A 14,685-nucleotide genomic window follows, 5' to 3' on the forward strand; every position below is an offset into this window, starting at 1 on the left:
TGGTGATGCTTTGGTAATTTTTGGTGACCGTTTCCTATGTCACAAAAGGCAAATTGTGTTGTAGTGAGGAAAGATTATACAAGTTTTATACAAGTCCAACAAACCCTTTATTTGTTGCTATGTCATCTTCATATTAAAGAGATCCCCCAGAAACAGAAATAACATATTCATTGATCTGACCATTTAACTGGAAAATCATTTTCATTAAACAGAAAACAGGAAAAGTGCATATGAAAATCATGTTGTGCTAGAGAGGAACACGCATGGAAGAAGGGTTATTTATACCTAAGTTCTAAGAATAGAAAGCAGAGATAGATAGATATATAGATAGATCGCCCGAGGTGGAGATAATTTATAAGCGTAAAACAACTTCTTTGTAACTAAACTTAATTTTTTTTATAAATAGAAATCAGTTGCAGATACCAAATTTTAAAATTCGAAAAAACATGTCTCAAAGTTTACATCTTTAATTTTCTTAAAATATTTAATCATTAAATCAATTCTCAATTTTATCTTTTCGATTTCTCCACTCCAACTCGGTCCATCACAATAATATATTAAAATATCAATAATTAGAAGCTGTTGTGGTCAGTTTTGAATGGTAGAATCGTACATTACATTACAGTACTACTTAATTGATCGGCTTATAAAAAAGGAAAAATTATTTTTGAAATTTTCTGTCGAAAAGATGTAGACAATTAATATTAGACCATGACTAGAAGAAGGGAAATTCTCTCAATCTAAATATTGCACTTTTTTTCATTTTCTTTTAAATATTTTTTAAACGTCTTTAACCATCAACGAAAAAAAAAATTATAAATTTACTAATAATCATTTCTTTAACTATTATTATTTTAAAAAATATTACACTTTTAGAGTCAGTACCCAGTTATTTCCATTTTTCATTTTCTAAACTCGGAAAAAAAAGAAACAAAGAAAATTTAAAACCAAACAAACCAAAACGCTACATCCTGAAAAAGACATGGAGTGCCGAACCTGAGTGCAATGCATGCATCTAGCCATTTGACCAATCGATCAACTCTCGATCTCAAATCTATCTCAATTCATCTTAACTCAACTTATTTAATCATTACAAATTTTTCAAATTTCAAGACAAAATATAATAAACAATTTAACTTTTTCAAATCCTAAAATAATAATAATATTAAAAATAATATTCTAACAATATTGTAATTAATTTTTAACTTTCAACTCAACTTAGTCTAACATCCAAGCGCAACCTAATTGTTGTCGTGCATGACTAGTGTTGAGGGTCCGACTTTCACGTGCCTGTCTGGCCATTCTATATATAATGAACGGAATGCTTTGAACGTTTTATGTAATTTTCATCATTTTATGATGGGTCAGTGCATGTACAAATCTTCTCATATTTAATTGACATGGAAAGATTAATTGATTTGTTAAAAAAATTTAAAATAGAATTTTTCTTTCATTATTTTATTCATAGATCAATGAGAGTTGACTCAATCAGATATATTTGCATAATTTTAATTTTTAATTGTACCTTATATTTGCATATCGAATCAAGAGATTCGATATTAAATTATCAAAAATTACATATTATATTTTACACAGAGAATAAAAGAACGATAATTAAAATTAGTGAGATGAATAATATTTTTCACAATTCATGTGTATATGTAATAATCAGAAAAATTCCAATGGCACTGAATCTATTAATTTGAGAATCTTTAGAAACGCGACTGCTCCATACCATACATAAGCTTGTGATTGTCTAAAAAATCTTAACAAAGCTTGATTCTTTTTACATCGTTTGAATATTTTATATATAAAAAATAAAAATTGTGGATAGAATGAATCGGAAATTCACCGACCAAGATGTACTCAAAACTTTTTCATTCTCCTTCACGTGCACCATGCATTACACGCCTTATTTGCTTCCCTGCAGCCTAGCGTTTTCCGCTAAAACACGTAGACTTCTCTCACCACACGACTTCGAACCATAGTAATCTACAAATTCGTGTCTTTTGGTCTTGATTTCAGAAAAGAATCCTCAGCTCGAGAAAGAGTTCTGCTTAGTGCTCTTTAACTTTCCTGAAGAAGTTGTCATTCCAATAACGTATAGCTCATCAAGCATATACATTCGCAAACAATATACGTAGAAAAGAAACCATGTTAATTTTATTCCTTCATATTCTTTACCATGAGGGACGTCGAGCATGGTTATGGCTCCTCAGAAAAAATCATGCTGCCGATGCGCTTAACCTTGATTTCTGCCTTTCTTACCATGCTCATTATTCTTTTTCCTATCATATTATTCAAGTGGAAACCCCATGGAAAAACCTATAAGAGTTCTTTTTAAACTCCGTGTCTCACTCACCCATCTTGATAGAGTTTGAAATAGTTCAAAACTTATCAGTTAATAGATGATTTATAATGGGATAAGAAAAACTCCTAAGAGATAAGATTAACTCTAGATCTCTAATCATAGTCAAACACAAAGACTTAAATTTTTTGATGGCTAAAAGTCTATAAATAGCACTAAGGGGTTAAAGGGTTCTCACCTGCAACATTAGAGTGTCTCAAGCCATTGGGAGACACTTGTGAGGCTGAGCTGCTAGGATGATCCTTCTCTCATAGTCAGATCAAATTCTTCATCAAACAGATGGAGAAATGTACGTGCTTAATTATCATTATTTTATTATTATGGATCATAGAAAATCAAAGATCTAATTATTAATATTCATGTTAAAAATATTTAACATGTGGAATTAGAGTCAGGTTATAGATTTTTATGATCTCAATAAAATATACAGTAAATATGTGCATTCGTATATTATGATTTTATCATATTGCGAAAAATTAAAAATATTGGTTTTACGATCTGAGAGAGAAATTTTATGATGATGTTTTAAACATTGATTCTATGTCATATGAAATTACGATGCACTGACAACTATTAATGTATTTCGGTTTTGTGTACCTATTTCTCCTATTACGATAATTTGCATCTGCCTTTGATTGGGCGTATTTCACATATTGTGCATTGTTTACATTGTTGCGTGTTGGGAATTAAAAAAATAAATAAATTAATAAATCGATAACACTGTGTTACGATGGAAGAAAGTTGAGAAACTATATGTATTTCTCCATTGACTGTATTATATCAATGCTGTGTAATGGGGTTGAGGAACCACCGTGTATATATGGTGGAGCTGCTGTGAGTAGTGGCTGGTGTCTCAACAAGCGGCTATAAAGGAGGTGGCGGCACAGTGGGGCTGTGAAGTCCCGAATGGGTGCTGCCCCTGCCTAAATAAAGTCCCACTAGTTAAGGGTAGGTCGGCGCCGCAAGGAGGCTGAGAACCTCCTCGCCGGCATCTCTATAACAGTGGCAGAGGGCTCTCAAGCCCACTGGCTGTGGCAGTTTGTGGCAATAACATAAACAAAAAGGGGGGGGGGGGTACCTTGCGTGGAGGTGGACATCGGTGGCAGGACGAGGCTGGGGATGCCATACTATCTCTTCCTCACCGGCGACGTCCATTGTTGTGCCAAACCGAAGGTGGTTTTACATGAGTTGCGACACTGTCATAGAGCGAAGAAGAACATTGAGGCGCTGTGTGATTGAGGGTAGAAGAGAAGAAAACCTAAAGGTTTCTTCTGACTTATAAGGGGCCTGGGTCGTGGGCCGTGGCCCTTGGCCCAGTCCAAGAGAGAAACGAACGGGCCACTGTTGTGGCCCAACCTGGTAGAATAATAAAAAAAAAAATCTGAAATTTATTTTTCTATTATATACATGTTATTGTTGTTAAATACATGTATTAAATTTTATTAACATGTTATTATTGGCATATACATGTATTAAATTAGATTTTATGCATATTATTATTAAATACATGTATGAATTGTTTATTTTGGCTATTATTATGTCATGCATATTTCTTTTTCCAATATAGGGCAAATGATTTACGTTAAAATTTAAGAAAATATTGGTTGCCCAAAGGTACAAAATTTTCTTAATTTTTGTGACAAATCATTAAACCCATAGTAAGGTGGATATGATGAAGTGAACACTTTGTGTGTCAAGATCTACTCCCAAAGGAGGATCTTGATGACATTTTTAGTTCATCCATCAAAAGTAAGGTTGGAGGGATCACTTTATATGTCAGAGTTTGCTCTTAAAGAAGAATTATGATGACACAACTAAATCATCCACATAATTTAATATTGGTAAGAAGACTTTGTGCATCAAGATCTACTCCCAAAGGAGGGTCTTGATGATACTATTAGTTCATCCATAATTGTTTAAATTTTGATTATTATCTATAAGTGTTTAACTTAAAGCATTATGTGACAAAATTTTCTTGCAGTAAGCGTACCTACATCACTACACTCACAGACGTCATTTGTTCCTGTTTTGACTGGCTCTAGTTTTTCTGAATGTGTTGAGCGAGTCATGTTCACCTTAAGAGTCCTTGACCTGGACCCATCACTTACGAGTCCAAAACCACCACGCATCACTAAACAATGAGAGAGATCAAACAGGCTGAGCTTAATGTTCATGAAAATGACCATAGCCGAAAATATAAAAAATTCACTCCCTAGTACTGAGGAAGTCCAAACTTTTTTGAAAAATGCTGAGGAGAGGTTTCGGTCTGCAGATAAATATTTAGCAGGAACACTTATGGCTAGACTTACTACCATGAAATATGATGGTGCTAAAGGAATGCAAGAGCATATCCTTGAAATGACAAATATTGCCGCTAGATTACAAACCCTGGGAATGAAAGTAGAGGAGTCCTTCATTGTTCAGTTTATCTTGAACTCATTGCCACCTTAATATGGTCCATTGCAGATGCATTATAACTCTATTAAAGATAAATGAAATGTGAATGAGTTGGCAAGTATGGTAGTTCAAGAAGAAGCGAGACTGAAACAACAAGGGCATTACTCTGCTAAGTTTGTGACCAAAGAAGCTGGAAAGAAAAAGCACCATTACAAGCCAAACACCAAGCCCCAGTGAATGATTTATCTTTATGGGAAATGATGATAAGGCTGAATTTTTAGCCATATGAACTTTTCGTTTGGTTTTGAGTACCGATCAATATTTAGACTTTCATAACACAGTATATGTGCCTTCTGTGAGATGTAATTTGATTTCCTTGTCCAGACTAGATACTGATGGTTATTCTTTTTCGTTCTATAATAGTAGTTTCAATTTATTTAGAAATGATTTATCTATTTGTTCTGGGTTTCTTTCTGATGGCCTTTATCGACTTTGCCTCGATAATACATTTATTAAAAATACCTATACCAAGTACCATGAAATATGTATTGGAACTAAAAGAAACATGATGAATGAAAATTCTTATGACTTGTGGCATAAAAGATTGGAGCACATCTCCAAAAAAAAGTTACAGAGATTAGTAAAAGAAGGAATTTTTCTACATCTTGATTTTACTAAACTTGAAGTGTGTGTGGATTGCATTAAAGGAAAACAAACCAAACATGCTAAGAAAAGTGCCACAAGAAGTAAGAGGCTTCTTGAAATAATTCACACCAATATATGTGGACCATTCTTCACTGAATGTTTTAGTGGAGAAAAGTATTTTATCACCTTTATTGATATTTTTTACTGTTTGGATACATCTATTTACTACATGATAAATCTCAAACTGTTTCAATACTTGAGGAATTTCTCATGGAGGTGGAAAGACAGTTAGATAGAAAGGTGAAAATCATCAAATCGGATCAAGGTCGAGAATACTATGGAAAGTATGACGAATCGGGCTGTAACACTGGCCCTTTCGCCAAACTTCTTGAACAGCGTGGCATTGTTGCATAGTATATGATGCCCGGGACGCCACAACATAACGGTGTTGTTGAAAGGTGTAATCGAACCTTATTGGATATGGTCAGAAGTATGGTAAGCAATTCTACCTTACCTAAATCACTGTGGGGTGAAGCTATTAAGACAACAATGTATATCTTAAACTGAGTTCCTAGTAAGTCAGTTCCAAAAACTCCTTTCGAGTTATGGACTGGTAGGACACCAAGTTTAAGACACATGCATGTTTAGGATTGCCCAGCTAAAGCAAGACTTTACAATCCACATGAAATGAAATTGGATCCTAGAACAGTAAGTGGGTACTTTATTGGGTACCCAGAGAGATCCAAAGGGTATAGGTTTTACTGTCCTAATCACAGTTCAAGAATGGTGAAAATAGGAAATGCTAAATTCATTGAACTTGGCAAGATCAATGGGAGAATTGAACCCTGAGATGTGATCATTGGGGAAGTACAGGTAGATGTCCCTATACCTATATCCTCAGAAAAGATAATGGTTCCTCTAATTGATCATCACGATGATACATTAGAACACGTAAATGATCATCTACCTTAGAATGATAATACCACTGACGAACCAAGTTCAAAGTCACCAAAACAGGTTGTCTTACGCAGATCTCAAAGAGATCAGAGACCTGCTATTTCAGTAGACTATGTGGTGTATCTAAAGGAATCTGAATTTGACATTGGGACAAGTAAAGATCCACTAACGTTTTCACAAACCATAGAGAGAAATGATTCTAGTAAATAGATCGATGCCATCAAAGAAGAGTTGAAATCTATGGATTAAAATCAAGTTTGGGATCTCGTTGAATTGCCTGAAGGGAGTAAAAGAGTTGGGTGTAAATGAGTCTTTAAGACCAAAAGCGACTCAAAAGGCAATGTTGAAAAGTATAAGGACAGACTTGTTGACAAGGGTTTCACTCAGAAATGAGGCATTGATTACAAAGAGACATTTTCTCCAATATCTAAAAAGGACTCTTTTAGGATCACTATGGCATTGGTGACTCATTATAATTTAGAGTTACACCAGATGGATGTAAAAATGGCATTTTTAAATGGAAGTTTGAATGAAGAGGTCTACATGGAGCAGCCAGAAGGTTACTCAAAAAAGAGCAAAGATCACCTTGTATGTAAGCTTAAGAAATCGATATATGGGCTTAAGCAAACTTCCCGAGAATGGTACTTAAAGTTTAATGATACCATTACTACATTTGGATTTAAATAAAACATTGTTAATCGAAGTATATACCTAAAGATCAGTGGGAGTAAGTTTATAATTTTGATCCTGTATGTTGGTGATATATTGTCAGCTAGCAGTGATCTTGTCTTACTTTATGAAACCAAGTGTTTTCTCTCTAATAACTTTGAAATGAAAGATATGGGTGAGGAATCCTTTGTAATCGGAATCAAAATTTTTCGAGATTGAAAACAAGGACTGTTGGGATTATCTCAGAAAAGTTACATAGAAAGAGTTCTTGAGAGATTTGAAAGTTGTTCATCATTGGACACTCCGAAGTATAAAAACAAACAGTGTCCATAGAACATATTAGTACTATACTTATGATAGCAGACCCATTAACAAAGGGTCTAATAGCGAAGCAGTTTAAAGAATATGTTGATAGAATGAGTCTTATGATATGAACATGTTAATGAGCTTGTAGATATTTTGAATTTGATTGGGACACTTAATTATATCTATTATGGTTGTTTTGTTTCTATTTTTTTGTCTTTCCACTTTATATGTACATTAAATGGTGTGAATGAATGATGACAAGATAATGTCTATAATAGACATGAATTGAAACCCAAGGCATTATAGTATTAATCTTAATTATCCCAATCAAAGATCATGTTAAATTAAGTTACTGGTATTGTGGTACATGGAAGGGAAAATGTTGATTATATAAAAGAGGACCGCCATGACTCACATTAGTAATTAGTTTGACATTGATATTACAGAACTCATGAAATGTATTTTTGAGCTATGAAAAGTTTCAGGAAATGAATTTGTGCAGTATGATTAATTTCCTGTAATAAATTCATGAACAAAAAATATTATTTATGGGCGTATAGGCCAAGTGGAAGAATATAAGAGTTCTATTTAACCTCTGTGTCCCACTCACCCATCTTGATAGAGTTTAGAATGGTTCAAAACATATCAGTTAATAGATGAGTTATAATGAGATAAGAAAAACTTCTAAGAGATAAGATTAACTCTATATCTCTAATCATAGTCAAACACAAAGACTTAGATTTCTTGATGGCCAGAAGTCTATAAATAGCACTGAGGGGTTAAGGGGTTCTCAATTACAACATCAGAGTGCCTCTGGCCATCGGGAGACACTTGTGAGGCTAAGTTGCTAGGATGATCCTTCTCTCATGGTCAGATTAAGTACTTCATAAAAAAATGGAGAAAAGTACATGTTTAATTATCATTATTCTATTATTGTGGATCATAGAAAATCAAAGAGCCAATTATTAATGTTCATGTTAAAAATATTTAACAAAACCTTCAAGCGAACTCTAGCGCTCCCACCGGGCCCAACTCCGTGGCCAATAGTTGGAAACCTCCTAGAACTGTGGAGGAATAAGCCAGCATTTTGGTGGATACATGGCTTTCTGGAATCACTCAATACGGAAATCACTTGTATACGTCTAGGAGGTGTTCATGTTATTTTGGTAACTTCACTAGAACTTGCACGAGAGTTCTTGAAAAAGCACGATATTGTGTTTGCATCAAGACCTCCTTTTATGTCGAGTAAATATGCTAGTCGCAACATTAAGTCGACAGCTTTGGTGCCGTGGGGAGATCAATGGAAGAAGATGAAAAAGTTGGCGGCTTCTGAGATAAATAACTCAAAAACAACTCTATGGCTACTCAATAAGAGGACCGAAGAAGCTGATAATCTTGTTCGTCTCATTTATAATCATTGTAAGAATGTTGCGATTGACAACCTTCCTGATGATCATTCAATTAGTGGTTCAGTTGTGGACGTGAGACTCGTTGCATCACTTTTCACCATACTCGTCCATCTTAATGCATTTGCTTTATCGGACTACTTGTCATGCTTAACAACACTAGATTTAGATGGTCATGGGAAGATTGTAAGTGAGGCAATGAAGATCGTTACTAGTTATGAAGATCCGATCGTCAATGAGAGACTACGGCAATGGAGAGACAGGGAGAACACAGAGGCCGAGGACTTGCTCGACGCTTTCATTTTGGCAAAGGATTCGAATGGGAAAGCAACTTTTTCAGTGGAAGAGATCAAAGCTCAAATCACAGCAAGATAAAAATTAAGGCCTCGTTTGTTTTCAGATATGAGATGAGATGAGATAAGATTAAAGTTAAAAAGTTGAATAAAATATTGTTAGAATATATTTTTTAATATTATTTTTGTTTTGGGATTTGAAAAGGTTGAATTGTTTATTTTATTTTGTGTGGGAATTTGGAAAAGTTGTAATGATGAAGTGAGATGAGATAAGATGAGATGAGATGTTTCCTGAAAACAAACGAGGCCTAAATATTAATAAGAATACCTAATTCCATGTATTTTAATATATGACATTGCAAGATACTTCACGTCTTTCACAAACCCTAGATTGTGTTTTTCTCTAATCCTATTCTAAATATCCATACTAAAATTAGTTTTGAAGAAAATATCTAAATTTAAATAAATGATTTATATATATCTAATTTGAACAAGTCCCCCCCCCCCAAAAAAAAAACCATTAATAATAAGATTTAATTGGATTGTTTTCAATAATTAATATTTATTAATCATTTACTTGAATTGTTTTCATCCTGTGCGTGTAGGAACTAATGCTTGCAATAGTGAATAATCCTTCCAACTGCATAGAGTGGACACTAGCAGAAATGCTCAACAGACCGAAGCTCCTCCAAAAAGTTGCAGAAGAAATTTATAGGGTAGTTGGAATGAAGAGATGGGTTGAAGATTCTGATATTCCACAGCTGAATTATGTCAAGGCTTGTGCAAGGGAAGGTTTCCGGCTTCACCCAATTGCACCATTTAACTTCCCCATGTCTCAATGCAAGACGCAACTGTGGCGGGCTATTTCATCACAAAAGGAAGTCATGTCATCTTGAGCTGATATGGTCTTGGCCGGAACCCTCGAGTTTGGACAGAACCCTTGAGGTTCAAACTAGATCGACATCTGAAGGAGGATGGATCATCTATGGCCAATGATCAGTAGGTGGAACTTGTAGAGCATGAGCTGCGCTTCATTTCGTTCAGTAAGGGAAGGCGATGTTGCATGGGCATCGTGCTCGGCTTTGCCATGACTTTGATGCTTTTGGCAGGGCTTCTTCAAGGATTTTCATGGAGTTTGCCACCAAACCAAAGGAGATTGACCTCTCTAAGTCCATGAATGAACTTTTCATGGCCAAACCCTTACGTGCACATGCAAACCCACGTTTGGCAGCTTCAGTTTATCCCGCTTGATAATAATTATCTAGAAGAGTAGTTCTATTTATATGTCAGGGTGAAGAACACATTGATACGTACCATTGACAAGTCATTGGTATTGAAGTTGTGTTTTATACCTCGACTACAAATAGAGTTCTTCTACTCAGAAGACTAATTCGATGCACTTGGGATTTCAGTTGGAAAGTTGGATCCATGCCTGTAATGTGCTTTTTTATTGGTGAAGTTAATGGTACTCATTGTTGATGAATAATCTCACATTGCCTCTGGATAAGGTTTTGAGCATGTTTATAAAGATGATCAATCAGTTATTGTTGAATCGGTTTTATAAGATGAATTAGGCTCATGAATTTCATCATGGTATTAGAGCCTATCAGCGAACGAATGGAGCTTACACTACTTACCCACGACCATGACAAAAAAAAAAATACTGGTCTGCACATGATAGAGGGTGTTGAGGAATAATCTCACATTGCCTGTAGACAAGATCTTAGACATGTTTATAAGAAATGAGCATTCCTATCTTGTTGAACCGGTTTTATGAGATGAGTCAGGCCCATGAATTTCTTCACTTATACTTTTGAGTTGGTCGGTCCTTAATTTCTACGTTTTAGTTGGCAAACGCTAATCATCAGTAATTTGCTGTATGTACGTACGTCCTTGCACTGTATGCTGTAATCAATAAAAATATGTACCTTATCAATAAATTATTTAGTTTATAAACAAAGCATGACATGCAATTATGTTAAGAAATATTTCACTTGTTTCGTGAGAAGACACAATGGAGAAACATGTTGATCAATATGAACATTTGATTGAGTACTATTTATGATTTAGAGAAGTTCGTGGATGATTGTTACAAGAAAAACACTAATTCGAAATCAGATATTTGTGATGAAGGTGAGTTCATTTTTCTAGTTATGTTAAAGCGAAAGTATATATATACAATCACAAACTTCAAAGAACCCCAAGTTAATGACTAAGCTGGAAGGTGAGGAATACAGACACGACAACCATTTTCTTACAATCGATGACTGGAAATAAAAAATTGCATTCACTACAATAGGAACCCTCTTTAAAAGAGTGGGATTTTGTCCCAGAAGACATTAGGGATGAAAATCCCTAATTCATCACAGTAGATATGTTGCGAAAGACAAACCAGGACGAGAAAAAAATTTCGTCATGGAAAATATCTCTTGGGATGAAATTTTCCCCACAACGGGAAACCTTTTTGGGAAGAAGTCATTTCTACCCTAACAAGCATTCGTAGAATATTGTTCAAACTATTACGATATGACACTAGTATTCGAACACATTAGTTACAGCTGAAGGGGACATGAGGTCGTTCGAATATTGAAGACATGACCGTGCAAATAAGATTGTCGTCTGTTCGAGACTCCTACAATAAGAAGTAAAATTACATTGACGGTATAATGGATAAAAATTTGAACACATTAGTCATAGTTGAAGGGGACATGAGGTAGTTCGAATATTGAAGACATGACCATGCAAATAAGATTGACGTCCATTTGAATGTCAAGACTCCTACAATAAGAAGTAAAATTAGATTGACGGTATAACGGATAAAAACAAGTGAATGAAATTAATATAATAAAATAATGCATTACCTGGTATACAGACTCCTCAATATGGAGAAGAAAGTTGTGTTCGATATAATTTTACTTATTCTTAAATGATGTTTCTATTTTAACCTGAGTAATTTAAAAAATTGATCTAAACATTCTTATGCCAAAATTATCACGTCATCACTTCTCAAACTTTAGATAATATTTACTTATTATTACTGCTTTTGTGCAGGCTTGAGAGATTGTGTAGCAAAGTGATGAAGAAAGCCACACATTTCTTCCGGATAATTCTTCGTTCAAACATCTACAAGACAAGAAGCTGATATATACTTATTATTAGCCGTCTTGTAAATTAATTACTAGATATTAACCTTTTTTTTGTGACATGTTATATGTATTAATATAGTTTTTTTTTTTTTTTTTTATCTACTTAATGGTTTTACAAAATGGGCATCATGTAAAGATGTTTACATATGATCAATTTTTATATTTAATCATGAAACTAAAACAGTATAAGTAAGAAACGGGCACTATGAGTTTGACCATTGTGTAAAAATGGCCCAATACTTCAGTCCCAAACTATATATAATTCTCTTGCCAAAATGTCCATTCAAACTACAATGATACGTTTGAATAGAAGTTTATGTTAGTTCAAATGTTGTATCATCAATTCAAACTGCAAATCTATTTGGGGACGATACATTATTGTCCCAAATTCTTTCATCCGAAAGTCAAGTTTCTGGGACAAACAAAGAATTATTTCCTAAAAGTGGCATTTTGGGATGAAAAGAATTTCGTCTCAAATTTTTTTCAGCCTGAAAGATCAATTATTTATAGTGATTACACGATCTAAGTAGCTATAACATATGTTACGTACTCTTTTTAATTAGAGATCAATAGATTTCGAAATAGCTATTTTGAATATGATAAACTACGTTCAAGAATGTTCTTAACAAATCAGTTCAAATAAAAGAGAAAAAAATCAAGAGATTTTTCAAGAGATCAACTAATTAGTTATAGTTGTGGTGCCTTTCTCCATCTAGAAAACTTTCAATATTGCATTCTCTCTAAAACGTCCCAAATAACCTATACCTTATTTCCTCCGCTGAGGGAAAGGCCTCCTCTCGTTTCCACCTTATTTCCTCATTTCTTTTCTCTTTCCACGCTAGGTTAAAGTTACTAAAATTTATAGAAAATCAAGTCTTGCACCTAAGAGCATAGGTTTCGCTTGTAACTATTGTAAAGCATGCTTGCATTTAATGCAAGCAAAAAAGAAAAAAATGCTTCCTCTTGACAAGATAGGAAGACATATTTGATGTCCTGATTGGTCATGTTGCGGGTCCAACTTTCACGTGCCTGTAATTGGATTCCCATGCTTTGAACGTTTTACGTAATTTTCATCTTTTTATGACGGGTCAATGTGCAAATTACATCTCCTATTAATTAAGTGATATAGCAAAATTTGAATTGTTAGAAAAATTTAAAATATAATTTTAATTTCATTATTTTATTCATAGACCAATATTAAGAGTTTTTATATTTTTTATTTTTGATAGAAATGATAATATCAGACCAATATTGAGAGTTGATTCTATCAGATATTGCATAATTTTAATTTTAATTGTACTTTATATTGCATAATTTTATTTCTTGATTCGATATTAAATTATCTAAAATTACTTACTAAATTTTACTTACTTATTAATTATTTTGTATTATATTAAGAGAGAATAATAGAACGATAATTAAAATTAGTGGGATAAATAATATTTTTCACAATTTTGAATTATTATCATGAAATAGCAACTTGCCAGCTTTTATCTAATTTTTCTTTCACAAGTTTTCAAAATATATCGATCTAAATTCATGTGTATATGTAATAATCGGAAAATTCCAATGGCACTGAATTTATTTGAGAATCTTAAGAAACGCGCACGATTGCTGCATACCATACATAAGCTTGTGATTGTCTAAAAGTTCTTAACAAAGCTTGATTCTTTGTTCATCGTTTGAATACTTTACATATAAATAATAAGATTGTGGATAGAATGTGTCGGAAGTTCACCGATGATAAAACAGAGAAGCAAGTGCACGCCAAGTGTGTGAGGAAAAGTTTCCTAGAACAGTATTGTATTTCCTGATAATTTTCCACGCCCAGTACTTTGTACAGTAGTAACTATTTATAGAAAATGTACATAACAGAATTGAATTGAATGACCACTAATATTGTGACACCTAGCAACCCTATTTATTCTCTCAGTTACAATGTGATTCGGCAAAGCCTTTCTCCAATGCTCTAGAATGTTCCTCCTTTTCTGAAGATAATGTATGTGCCTTATTATCCCCCCTCGATTCAAGTGGCACTTGTGCAAGTGTGAGACTTGATCGAAGAAGTGTGAAGCGAGTCGCGGACAATGGTTTGGTGAGGATATCAGCTATTTGGTCTTTGCTAGAAACAAATGCAACATGCAGCGATTTGGTAGCAACTCTTTCACGGACAAAATGGTAGTCCAATTCAACATTCTTTGTCCTGGAATGCAGTACCGGATTCATTGACAAATATGTGATCCTGATGTTGTCACCATAGAGTGGGAGGTTCTGAGAGACCAACACCAAGTTCTTTTAAAAGTGACTGCAACCAAAGAATCTCACAAATAGTATTAGTAACTGATTTGTACTTGGCTTTGGTAGAAGACCGAGCAATAGTGGGTTGCTTTTTAGAGCCCCATGAAATTAAATGATTTCCAAGATAAATACAGAAACCTCTAGTGGACCGTCTATCATCAGGACACCTAGCCCAATTAGCATCAGAAAATGCAGTTAGT

The 14,685-nt window shown here is 34.1% G+C and overlaps 1 pseudogene; it reads left to right on the forward strand.

Moving 5' to 3' along the window:
- The first annotated feature begins 8,946 nt into the window (after positions 1 to 8,946).
- On the forward strand, positions 8,947 to 10,292 carry LOC121257011 (annotated as a pseudogene).
- The last annotated feature ends 4,393 nt before the right edge of the window (positions 10,293 to 14,685 follow it).

Source organism: Juglans microcarpa x Juglans regia, chromosome 1D (assembly GCF_004785595.1).
Source record: "Juglans microcarpa x Juglans regia isolate MS1-56 chromosome 1D, Jm3101_v1.0, whole genome shotgun sequence".
NCBI lineage: Eukaryota > Viridiplantae > Streptophyta > Magnoliopsida > Fagales > Juglandaceae > Juglans > Juglans microcarpa x Juglans regia.